Source organism: Pleurodeles waltl, chromosome 2_1, assembly GCF_031143425.1.
Source record: "Pleurodeles waltl isolate 20211129_DDA chromosome 2_1, aPleWal1.hap1.20221129, whole genome shotgun sequence".
Classification (NCBI taxonomy): domain Eukaryota; kingdom Metazoa; phylum Chordata; class Amphibia; order Caudata; family Salamandridae; genus Pleurodeles; species Pleurodeles waltl.
Genome location: NC_090438.1, coordinates 247,667,599 through 247,680,177, shown reverse-complemented (window position 1 = coordinate 247,680,177; position 12,579 = coordinate 247,667,599).

Here is a 12,579-nt window from a genome sequence, read left to right as displayed (position 1 = left end):
GTAGTTACAATGTATGTGCTTCTGCTTTTGCCCAGCATAGCAGATCTTTCTGCCACTGATGGGTGCTCGGCGTGCTGGGTGCCTTCCATTGTATTGCTATCAGAGGCCTATATAGCACAAGCACTAGGTCAATGCATCTGTGTGTCTGCTTCCGTCCCTTGGGTCTATCTCTGATTCCTAATAGGCATAGCTCCGGCATAGGGGATAAGGGAGTATCCAGCCACTCAGCTATCAATGATATTATGTCATTCTATGCATTCATAATTGGGGGGCATTCCCAAGTCATGTGGAAAAAGGTGGCTTCAGCGACTCCACATCTGGGACACACCTGCAGCGCCTGGGGGAACATGCGTGCAAGTCGATGTGGTGATAAATATGTTTGGTGTAGCTAATTAAACTGTGTGTATCTAAGCCGGGGATTGCGTGACACTGCGTAAGTCATTGTGATAGCTTAGCTCCATGCGTGCTGTGAAAGTCATGTAGCAAGAACCTGGCCCCATCTATTTTTTGCTTGTTCCTGCCTATGTTCGGTGTGTGCGGTCAGGATTCTATATACTCCCGATATATTTATCAGGGTTTCTGAGTTATCTAGTAAATCATGTAGAATAGGGGCCGCCTTAGGTTCATTGTTTCTACTGTTCCATGCGGATCGTACTAATTGTCGCAATGCGCCAAACGCTATGAAGCCCCCCTGTCCCAGGTTATGGGCGCTGGCCAATGCCGCATAGGTTAGGAGGTGACCGTCACCGTATATGTCCCCCACTGTTTGTATGCCTTTCTGTGGCCATGTTGTCAGGCCTAGCTTTGCTGCTATCTTTTCGATTTTTGGGATGGCCATCAGTGGAATCTAGATTCTTATTCCCAGCTAATGCGAATCAATTCCAAACCCAGCGGGCAGTGCTTAATAGAATGTTTTGTGTGTGTCGTGGGCCATCTCAGGGCCAGCAGCCAACGTAATATGTTAGTATGACCTCAGTCAGTGTGCACCGTATGTGCCTCTTCACACGTAGGAAGACAGAACCATTTAATCACCCATTGTAATTGGGCGGATGCATAGTACAGCTCAAATTGTGGTGCCCCCAGCCCTCCCTGTGTTAGTGGTTGGTGTATTTTCGCTAGAGCAACACGTTGGCAACCGTTGCCCCATACCAGGTCAATCAGTATACTGGTCAGAATCTTGAAAAAAGAGTTAGGGAGTGCCAGTGGAAGCGCCATGGAGAAATATAATAGCCGCGGTAATACAATAATCTTCGCTATAGCCACTCTTCCCATGGGAGAGAGTGGGAGCGAACACCACAAGGGCAGGGAGCCCCTGAAGGATCGGATTGCCTGTCCTAGGTTGCCCTGTTTAAGGTCTAGGGGTTTGTGGTACACATTTATTCCTAAGTATTTGAAAGTGGTGTAACACCATTTCAGGTCGCAGGGCGTGGGGACTAGACGGTGCATCTCTGGTACCGCTCGCATCGGAAATGAGCAGGATTTTGATCCGGAGATTGCCCCAAACTGATCCAGCAGCCCAAGTAGGTCAGGGAGGGACCCAGTGTGGTTTTGTAGGAATAATAGTGCGTCATCCGCGTACAATGACACAATGCGATGTGTGCGCCCGTCCAAAATGCCCCATTTCGGGGCAAATGTACGTAGCCAGGCAGCTAATGGTTCAATAGCAAGGGTGAACAGTAATGGAGATAATGGGCAGCCCTGTCTGGTGCCTCTTTCAATGCTGAACTTCTCAGATATAGTTCACCTGTCTTGACCCTCGCTGTCGGTGTAGAGTATAGGACCCTGACGCATCTAATGTATGTCTTACCAAATCCCATTCGATTAATTGTTTCCATCAGAAAGGGCCATCCTAGCGTATCGAATGCTTTCTCGATATCCAGTGATACTGCCACTTGCTTGTATTTGCCCTCCAGGGTGTCTGCCATCAGGCGCAGGAGGTTCCGTATGTTGATAAAAGTATTGAGGCCAGGTATAAATCCAGACTGGTCCGGGTGTACTAGGACTGGCAGCAAGGGGAGCAGGCGATTTGCTAATACTTTACCGAGCAATTTGCAATCGGAGTTCAGCAATGATAGCGGTCGGTTTGAACGAACATCCAGTGGGTCGCGGCCCGGTTTAGGTAGTACCGCTATTATCACCTCACGTTGAGTTTCTGGCAATTGACCTTGCTCTAGGGCCTAACCCAACATTTCTGTAACAGTGTTTGTGCCGAGAAAGTACTGTAGTACTCTACAGGAAGGCCATTACTACCAGGTGCTATACCATGTGCCAATTGTTGCAAGGCCTGTTGTATCTCTACGAGGTCGATCGGGTTCTCCAGAGCTCCTATCTGTGTGTCAGTGAGGCGATTTCATTGTATCTCCTTGAATAACTCACTTAATTGTTCTGATGTGTGGGGGGCTGAGCCTTGTATAGCGTTCTATAATATTCTCTAAAGGCATTGTTTATTTCTGCCTGAGTGTTTATTATTATCCCTGTGTCGAGGCGGATGGCACCTATGGGAGTGTTCCGTCGTTCATTCTTTAGTAGCCATACCAGAAGTCTCCCTGGTCTATCCCCCTCTGCATGTGTGCGGGCCAAATAGTGACGGTAATCATATTGCCTGAGGTGATGATCTGTCTCATTCCACTGTGTTCGCAGTCCCCTGAGATCCGCGTCTGCTATTTTACCTTTTGCGAGTTTACACTCCGCGGTGCGTACGTCATGTTCATACTTACGGGGATCTTGAGTCAGTGTCTGTCGTACACCCCCAGCCACTGATATGCATGTGCCCCTTATTACCGCCTTATGTGCATCCCATTCATTTGCCCTAGAGCTCGTAGTCCTGCTATTTAGTGTGAAATAAGAAGTAATATGGGAGGCTAGTTCTTTTATATAATTGGTATCATTAGTGTTGCAAAGACTCTCATTTCAAAACAGAGACTCGCATGTGTAAACCAAAACTTGGCATTTGGCATGTTGCACGGAGCATGAAAGACAATGTACTGTGATTTAAAAACTGCAAACTTTTTACATTTGAGAAATTTGACTAACAAAGAACTAGTACCAGTTATTAGGATCAATACTGGTTAATATATTTAAACTGAAGACTGATGTTCTGATTGTAATGACGTACTGATGTTAACCAGTGTTCCCTTGTTTCATGAATCATAATCCAAGAGAGGCTTTTGTGGCAAAAGCAGAGAGCTCAACTGCTCCTTTTGTAAATCGTGCCACTGTTCAATAAATGTTACATTGTTCCATCAATCTCCAATGAATGTGAACCTTAAGAAGAACAGGGTGTAGTTCCTATTCTCTATCCTCTTTTGGATGAGCCTATGGAGCAACTCTTGGGTAATGTGTAAGGTGTGTACCTTCACATGAACACAAAGATAATTGTTTATTTACCCTTGACAGATACCCTGGGCAGTAATATTCTGGGGTGCCGAAGCAGCTGAGCAGTGATCAGAACCGAGGCAGCAGCGCAGTGACCAGGTGAAAACAGTCTGGCTGCAATTTCTTTCTCTCTTGTCAATCCCATTGCCCCCTTAGCCTCAGCTACTGGCACCAGTGCAGAGTTTCTCCTCTAATGCTGAAGTTAATGCTTGGGCAGAGAGAGTTCCAGTATCTTGCCATCCAAACCACCTGAATTTCAGTGTGGCACAGCCTTGAACATTGACACTGGACAGCTGCTTGATAGCTAATGCAAATTAGCCCTCAGGACCTTCAGACAGGGAAAAGGTAACTTTTGAAAAGTTATTTTTCCTTTTAAGTTTTTTTAAAAACTGACTTGACCAATTAGAATTTTAATGCATATGATAAATAGTCCTAGAGTGACAGTTTTAGCCTGTTCCTGCCAAACGTTGTAGATCACATTTTATAACCTGCACTTCAATATTACCTAGGATAAATCTACAGTAACATTCTGAGATGCTGAAGCAGGTGAGCAGTGATCAGATCAAAGCAGCAGCACAGTGACTGGGTGAAAATGATCTGACTGCAACATCTTTCTCTCTTATGAATCCCATTCCCCCCTTATCCTCAGGTACTGGCGCCAGTGCAGAGTCTCCACTCTAATGCTGAGGTAAATGTTCGGGCAGAGAGGGGTCCAGCATGGTGCCATTGAAACCCCCTGAAATTCAGGTGTGTCACAGCGTTGAACGTTGACACTGGCCAGCTGCTATAGAGCTAATAAAAAGTAGCCCCCAGGACCTTCAGGCAGGGAAAAAGGCAACTTTTGAAAAGTTACTTTACTAAGTATTTTTTTTTAAATCTGACTTCACCAATTAGAATTTTAATAAATATGACAAATAGTCTTAGAGTGACTGTTTTAGCCTGTTCCTGTTAAAAACTGTAGATTACATTTTATAACCTGTACTTCGCTATTCTCTATGATCCAGCTGCAGCCCTGCCTATAAAAATATCTTTATAGGCTAGTCACTGGAGGAACATGGCAACTTTAATTTTGTATATGTTCCAATCTTAAATATCAGACACTGTACCTTGTGGGCAACAAGGTGTAATTAGAGGTGGCATAAATATTTAAAAGAGAGGCTTCCCTCTTGTCAAAAAGGGTTATTTTGACAGGATTGATAGCTGAGATTTAGACTGCTGCAGTCAGGTTATACATGGTAGGCCTGGCGTTATATTTTACAGGCCTACTGTGCAGATGGTACAATAGGATTTGTTGTCCACCGGTGACATTTAACTTCCAACTCCTAGGTACATTTTCTACACCACATAGTAGGGATGTATGGGCAAGTTAAATATCTTCAGCAGAAAAGCCAATTTGAACATGCTGAAGGGAGACACAGACACTCTATGCTTATTTAGCGGGAATAGCAGTGACTAGAGTTATAAGTCCAGCAAAAAAAGAGTCCATTAAAGATGAAAAATCTAGAGTGACTATGCAGGAAAGTCAGTTTTCTTACACATAACATTTTCTTTTCCAAGTATAGGCTGGCCTGGTTGTTCCTATTAGGTATCTCCACATGAGTTGTGTATATCCAAGACAACAAGGGTGAATGTGGAGCTATACAAAACACCATAAAACAAATTTAATAAAATACATGTTGTGTTGAAAAGGTGCTCATTTGTTTGTATATTTAAGTCTAAATGGAAGGAACTATCTTCCATAAGCCACAAGAATAAATACATGTGATTGAAATAAATACAAAAATATAAAGGCATAGCTTTGCTTCTGTTAGAAAAAATTTTGTATATGTTTTTTCATATTTCCAGCTGATATATCTGTACTGATTTTTAGAGGGAGTGGGGCAGTATAATGTTATCAGTAACTGCCTTTGCAAGGCACTTGTCGGTCAGCAAAATATTCAAACATAGATATATTATTTTGAAGAGATTCTTTGACAATTCTAACCAATTTTACATGGAAATATAAATAAACATCCCCATAAAACACGTTGGACATTAATATGATAGAAGTAATGACATTGGGGCACATTTACAGGCCCGTAGCACCACCAAGGCATTACTTTTTGTGACGCTTTGGTGGTGCTGAGCACTGCACCATTTTTACAAGGTAGTGCTAAGTCACTTTTTGTGGCTTGACGCTGCTTTGTAAATATGGGCCACTCCAATGCAGTTTTGAGTGGCAGAGATGCATGCAATGGGTGTTGCTACGGGCATTCCACCGCAACACCCATTACTTTTGACACTGCCCCAGATTTGCAAGCATTTAGAAATCTGTGGCAGTGCCAAAAAATAACGCCACCAAGGGGTGGTGTTAGCACCGCGCAATGAGGAGCAATACTTTTATTTCTCCTCATTCCTCCAACTTTTTAGTCTTCAGCAGCACACATAGGAAGAGCAAAACACTTTGGCCCTCATTAAAACCCTGGTGGTAAATACCGCTTTCTGCAGTGCAGAAGACCGGCAACATACCGCTGCGGCCGTGGAATTCCGCTACAGGTATTACAGCCCACAGCTCAGAATCCGCCACAATACAGACACCCACACAAGTCCGCCACACCAAAGGTCAGTGATAAACTGGCGATACCAAAACTGACACCATCACGCCAACAGGAAAACACCCACACTATCACAACCCCGGTAAACCTTTGGCGGTACACACTGCTGTGCTCAAAATACACACACACTTACAAAATACAACCACATTGGACAATTTCAAATACACACCCCTGATACACATACACACACCACACCCACACACCCAATCCAAAATAAAGCACACACCCACATCACCCACCATCACTTACACAACATCCACGCACCTCAAACAACACACACCAACACATCCCCTCACCACATCGTGGCACCTCAAAGACACCCCAGGTTCTCTGAGGAGGAGCTCAGGGTCATGGTGGAGGAAATTGTCCGGGTAGAGCCACAGCTATTCAGATCACAGGTGCAGCAGACATCCATTGCAAGGAAGATAGAGCTATGGCGCAGAATTGTCGACAGGGTTAACGCAGTGGGACAGCATCCAAGAACACGGGATGACATCAGGAAGAGGTGGAACGACCTACGGGGGAAGGTGCGTTCCATGGTATCCATACACCAGATTGCTGTACAGAGGACTGGCGGTGGACCCCCGCCTCCTCCCCCACAACTAACAACATGGGAGGAGCATGTCTTGGCAATACTGCATCCTGAGGGCCTCGCAGGAGTAGCAGGAGGACTGGACACCTTCCTGCACATAAACAATAATTCCCTTTGATGCAGACACCTTTGCACTATGGTGCAAGGATGCCTGTGTTGGCGCTAGCAGCTAAATTTAGCGCCAGTGCTAAGGGAAACACAGGGATGCACAGTATGTGTGTGAAAATGACGCATCCCTGCATTTAAAAAGTGACACAGCGCAACGCTGCGCCACTTCTGTGTAAATATGCCTCATATTTTAAAATTGATCACCAAATGCTCACTGCAATGTCTTTAAAGTGTATTAAACTGCATTTAACTTCAGAGTTTTCCCTTTGACCTTTCATGATAGAGTGAAGACTAGTTTTTTTTCAAACATTTCCCTTTCTCATACCCGCAAAATATATTTTCTTTCTTCAGTCTTGTCTAATGCTAAGTGATTTTCAGTATTCATCTAAAACAGCTTGGCTGATAACAGAGCACAGAGATACAAAGGGAACACTGAGCAGGAGGACAAACACATAGAAAGGTTAGGAAGTGAAGAATGTAACTGTTCTAAAGGAGGAAGGAATATATAGCTACCAAGAGGACCCATGGTTAGTGTGACATCAGTCTGTTGTGTCTTTTAATTTGAAGGCCCAGTTTTTTGCAGTCCTGATTAATGTCCGTTCGGTGCAGAAACATGCAGAAAACATCTTTGATCTTTTGGGGGAGGACACTCTGGACCTACTATTTTTTACTGAAAGTCGGCTTTCCAACACCTCAAACCCATCCATCACCATTGCCATCTGTGATGGCTTTGGGACATATACAAAAGATTCCCAGTCCGGTAGATGAGGTGGTCTATCCCTGATTCTGAGGGATGATTGGGACTGCCAGACCTTCGCAATGGAGGGCCTGGTATGTGCAGAAGCAATAGGCTTCTGTGTCACTCTTTTGCATCAGCAAATGTGGCTGGTGCGTTAATTTACAGATCACCAGAACTAGTCAGTCCGTTTCTGAAATCTCTAGATAATGCTGTTGCACAGCCCTGAGATATGCACATGTTATGCCCTTAGGTGACCTTAATCTGCAAATAGATAAGGTGGATGACAGTGAGGTACAGAAGATAAGAGAAACAATGTCATCTTTAGAACTTAGCCAACATATATTTAATCCAACTTACCAAGCTAGTCATGTGTTGGACCAGGTATTTTCTAATATTACTCTGCAAACAGAAGATCCCATCCTTCAGGTTTGGTCAATCCATTACCTGATAAAATTTTCCTGGCAGGTCCTAATTAAAGCACACCCTTCAACAACCAGTTCTCCTCGCATGTCAACAGCATTTCACAAAATTCAGCCTACAGATTTTATTTTTACAATCATTAAAATTGTAGGCTAGTGCTAGGTTACACCATCCCTGTGGATTGGTGCAGTTGGCCACCTATTTCCATTCTAAGATCCCAAGCATTCAATGCAGTCTGCCCACCAGCTTACGGCCAGATGAAGATCTACTGGAATGTTTGCAGGCCAGTACGGTCTACCCAACCAACGTGACTCTTGCAAACTACAAACTTATTTAACTGGAGAGATCTTTGATAGCCTTGAGTAATCTTAAATGAGGTTCTCCATTGGACCTATGCCTGCTTAACTTGTTAGCCTTAGGGGCCTCCATCATTAACCTACTGGCAAACATGTTGGTCTACGCATCGCTAGTGACAGCTGAGGTATCCTGTTCCTATAAACAAGTGAAGATCTTGACTCTGGTGAAGAAACCATCTGCGGACCAAGATATTCCATCTAACTACAGGCATATCTCCTTGCTGATGGCACTATCCAAGATATTTGAGAAGCATGTGAATCAACAGCTCTCTTTATATCTGGGATCCAATATTCTGCTCCAAACTAGCAAGTCCAGCTTTAAACCCCACTTGAGTATGGAGACAGCGTTAATGGAGGTTACTGAATACTTAGAAGGTGTCTTTCATACAGGTGGTAAAGCAGTGCTGATCATTTTAGACCTACCAGCAGCCTTTGATATGGCCCCCACTCCAGAATTCTGTTAGAACTACAGTCTGTTGGCATAATAGGTCAAGCCCTGAACTGACTTGCCTCCTTTTGGTAGGCAGAAGCCCACAGTTTCTCTTGAAAACTGTCTGAGTTGACAGTGGGAATCCCGCAGGACTCTGCTCTAAGCCCGACACTAGTTAACATTTAACTCACTCCTCTTGCCCAGATAGCTGAAGCCCCGGGAGCAAAAGTTTCATCTTATGCTGATGATAGGCAGCTCATGTTCTCATGTGGCAAGGAAGAAGAGTGGTAGGCACTTGCTTTGCTATACTGCACTCTACATACTTAAAAAAAATCTTACACTAAAGAACAGTTTACTGCAAAAAAACTGTTATCTAGGCCCTGATAACCTCTAGGTTGGACTACAGCAATGCCTTCTATCATGCACTGCTGGAATATCTGTTGGCTAGGCTTTCAGTGGTCCAAAATGCTGCACCTCCCCTTCTTCTTAACTTGCCAGTCTCCTCATCTGCACGTTCTCCACTGGCTCCTTAGTACCAGTTCATGGGGCTCTTTACCAGATCATTCTGGTCTATCTTAGAACTAGGTTCGGCTTCTATGCTCCATCAAGAAACGTGAGGTCTGTTAGCAGTGAGTCCCAGATTTCGACGTGTCAGAGAGGGAGGAATGTCACTTACTTATCCATGACCAGCAGCATGTAATCAGCGCTCTCTTGAGCTCTGCACATTGAGTTATGATGCAGTGTCTAAAAATAGGCTGAAAACGTGGCTTTTTGTGCAGGAATAGATGTAAAATTTCTTCCACCTCCTATGCTAAGCACCGGATCACTCCTTGGAGTAGCTGTGCACGATACAAGTCGCTTTAATCATCATCATCATCACATTTTGGATTTGATGTACTGCCAAACAGAACTCAAGCAAAAATGCCCTGGCATGCGCAAAGGGAAGATAACAAGCCTAGCAAATGTTTTTCCATCAGAAAAGATTTGTAGTCACATTAAAAAAGAAATTATCATTTAAAGAGGTAAGAGAAAAAAGTAATGTGCAGACATAACCTTTCAAACTGAAAATTCTAATGATGTTGAAAAAAACTACACATATAAAAAAGGCATGCACTAAAAAAGATACATCCTTAATTTAAGAGAACACAAGATGAGATGCTCAGAAAATACAGGACGGGTTGCATTTCAAGCAGATAACGTGTTTATCATGTAGAGTGATACATCTTAAGGTAATCTTGATCAGTTCTGAAAAAGCGCATTGAGTGGGTTCAAGGACTACTTTGGTCAAACAGTTAGGATGTTACATGTCTTTAGGATATGGATTGTATGTGGAGGGTTATTAACAGTTTGGCAGGCAGCCTGCCAGCCTAACTAGACAGTGAAGTTTCAGCCTCCCATTATGTAAGTCCGCACACTCTGTGACTATGTGAAGTGAGTGCATCCACCAACTGGGCAATGCAGCCTTGGGGTAGGTAATGCTACATGTGGTACCAAGTTTTGATGACCTGCTTGCCATTTGTTTTTGTTTTTGCTAAATAAACTTTCAAAGAAATGTTTTGTTACTGATAAATAAAAAGTCAATGATCTGGATGCATTGGGAATTTCATCACAATGACACTCAGTGTGCATATGATGCCACAAGGCATGGAGGTAAAGAACAAGGGAGCAAGTCTGTACCAGGATTGATCCATGCACCTGCGGATTATTCCTGGTACAGATTGAGCTACACTTCACATGTGGAGCCAGATGTATAAAGCTTTTTCCTGTGTGCAAACTGCCTGATTCGCAGAATCGGGCCGATTGTGCAGTAAAAAAAAGCATTTTAGTATGTTCAAATGCTGTTTTTTAATTCGGTAATCTATTTACTGAATCGCAAAATAGGTTTTGGAGTCGCATTTAGGGTGGGGCGTGCCAAGGGTGACCCTTCCTTAAACTCGGTCGCAAAACAATTCACAGTTAATTCCAATAGGGACCCCTTTTCTTTTGTGAATGGTAGCAAAAACGTTTTTTAAGAGCAGGCCCACTGCCTACTCTTAGGAAATGAAACTGAAACATTTAATTTTTTTAAGGAAAATGGACCCCATTTAAAAAAATAAGATTGCTTTATTGAAAAGCAATTAAAGACGTGGTGGTATGCTGACTCTAGCAGACCACCACCCCTGTGATTTTTGCGATTCCCAGTGGTTCACAAATAGACCCACCTCAATAATATTAATGAGGTAGGTCGCAATTTGTGACCCATTGGGAGTTGCAAAAGAAACTCAATGGAGTTTCACACATTTGGAGTTGCGATTTCCTATTATGATTCCCAATAAATCGCAATTAGGAAATCGCAAATCCAAATGTTCCGACATGTGGCCTGTGGTTCTTTCTTCCCCAGCTCTTGACCTCCTACCTGCTCACTGATGCCACTCCACACGGTGGGGCTCCTCGAGGATTGCAGACGGTACCCGAGTTTCCTCTGAGATGCTTGCAGAGGCGCTGGGACTGCACAAGACTTTCTGCAGCTTTAATAACTGATCTCCTGTACCCAAGTCCGTTTCTCGTAGAATCATATGCATGCTGAGTGCCATTTTATCTGTCCAGCATTTACTGCAGCCAATGCGTTGGTACATGTCCTTCTCTAAAGTCCTGAAGAGTCCTAGAATCACAAGCTTAAAACGTGTTGAGGCACTGCACCAGGAATTCTCCTCATAAGATCTACAAATCAAAGCTAAAAACTCTTCCTATAGACCACTGTTCAAACTCTATGGAGACAATTGCTTTACAAGCGGGTCCACCATCGTTTTTCTGTTATTCTAGGCGACCTACCCTGAACCTATATTCTAACAATGAATTTGACTTACTTCTTTCAGACATTGGACATTCAGCAAGGATTGTGCTTGATAAATAAAGATATATATATATATATATATATATATATATATATATATATATATATATATATATCCACGTGTGTATAAAAACATGCCACCACAAAGTGATTTTGATTACATATACACTTCAATGCACCTTTTTTTCTGTACTTTTTCAGCTAAAGTGTAGTCAAAAAACAACCCTTCATCTTGATGTAAGTGATACTTGTTTCACTCTGCATGGTAATGATGTCCTGGATTTCTATGCATGTATAAAATGTCCAAGTACTTAGAACAATTATTAAGTTGTTGTATTACTATTTTGATGGAGTTTCCCTTTTTAATATTCCGGTGTAATATAGCCTAAGCTCTAGACAGTAACATAGGCTTAACCCTTTAGGTTTACAGCCTCTTCAAACAGTGGCAAACCATATACTCTGGGTTTTCATCATGACAAATGAGGAAGCCTCAATGAAAGTAGAAACTCTTTAACCACTACGTAATTCCATTTATAGCTGTAGTCAAAAAGACATCCTCTCCACAGGGTCCGAAATGAAGAATGGAGTTGCAGAGACAATAAAGTCAGCTGCAGAACGGTGAATGAATTTCTTTATACATATAGTCTGAGAAGAAATTCTCATCACCCTTACCCAATTAGAGTTCTGACTATTTGAAGCTGAAAGCTTTTGGGACTACACCTTTCCCCATACTATTTTATTGGTTCTAATGTACACTGCCAAGTGTTTCAGACGTATGTATAGCGACATACGTTTAGTATTCAAGCATGTCAGTAGCTGTGAAGCCAAATTCGCACACACCATCATAAAATGGAAATTGTTTTTTCAATTAACATAATACATCGTCGGTATTTGTGCACCTGCACTAACGTTCACTTCAAAGTTGCATATATCTCCATTAAGTAGAATCAGAAATGATTGAAATCTAAATACCCCGACTCAGAAGTGAGAGCACAGGAAAAAAACAAAGGTCATTCCCGACTCGGTATATAAAGGTATTCAAGCCCAGCGCCCTGTAAGAATGACCCACACGAACATAAGAGTAGCATTACTGGAGAAGCGGATTTCAACACAGAGCTGACATCACCTTACT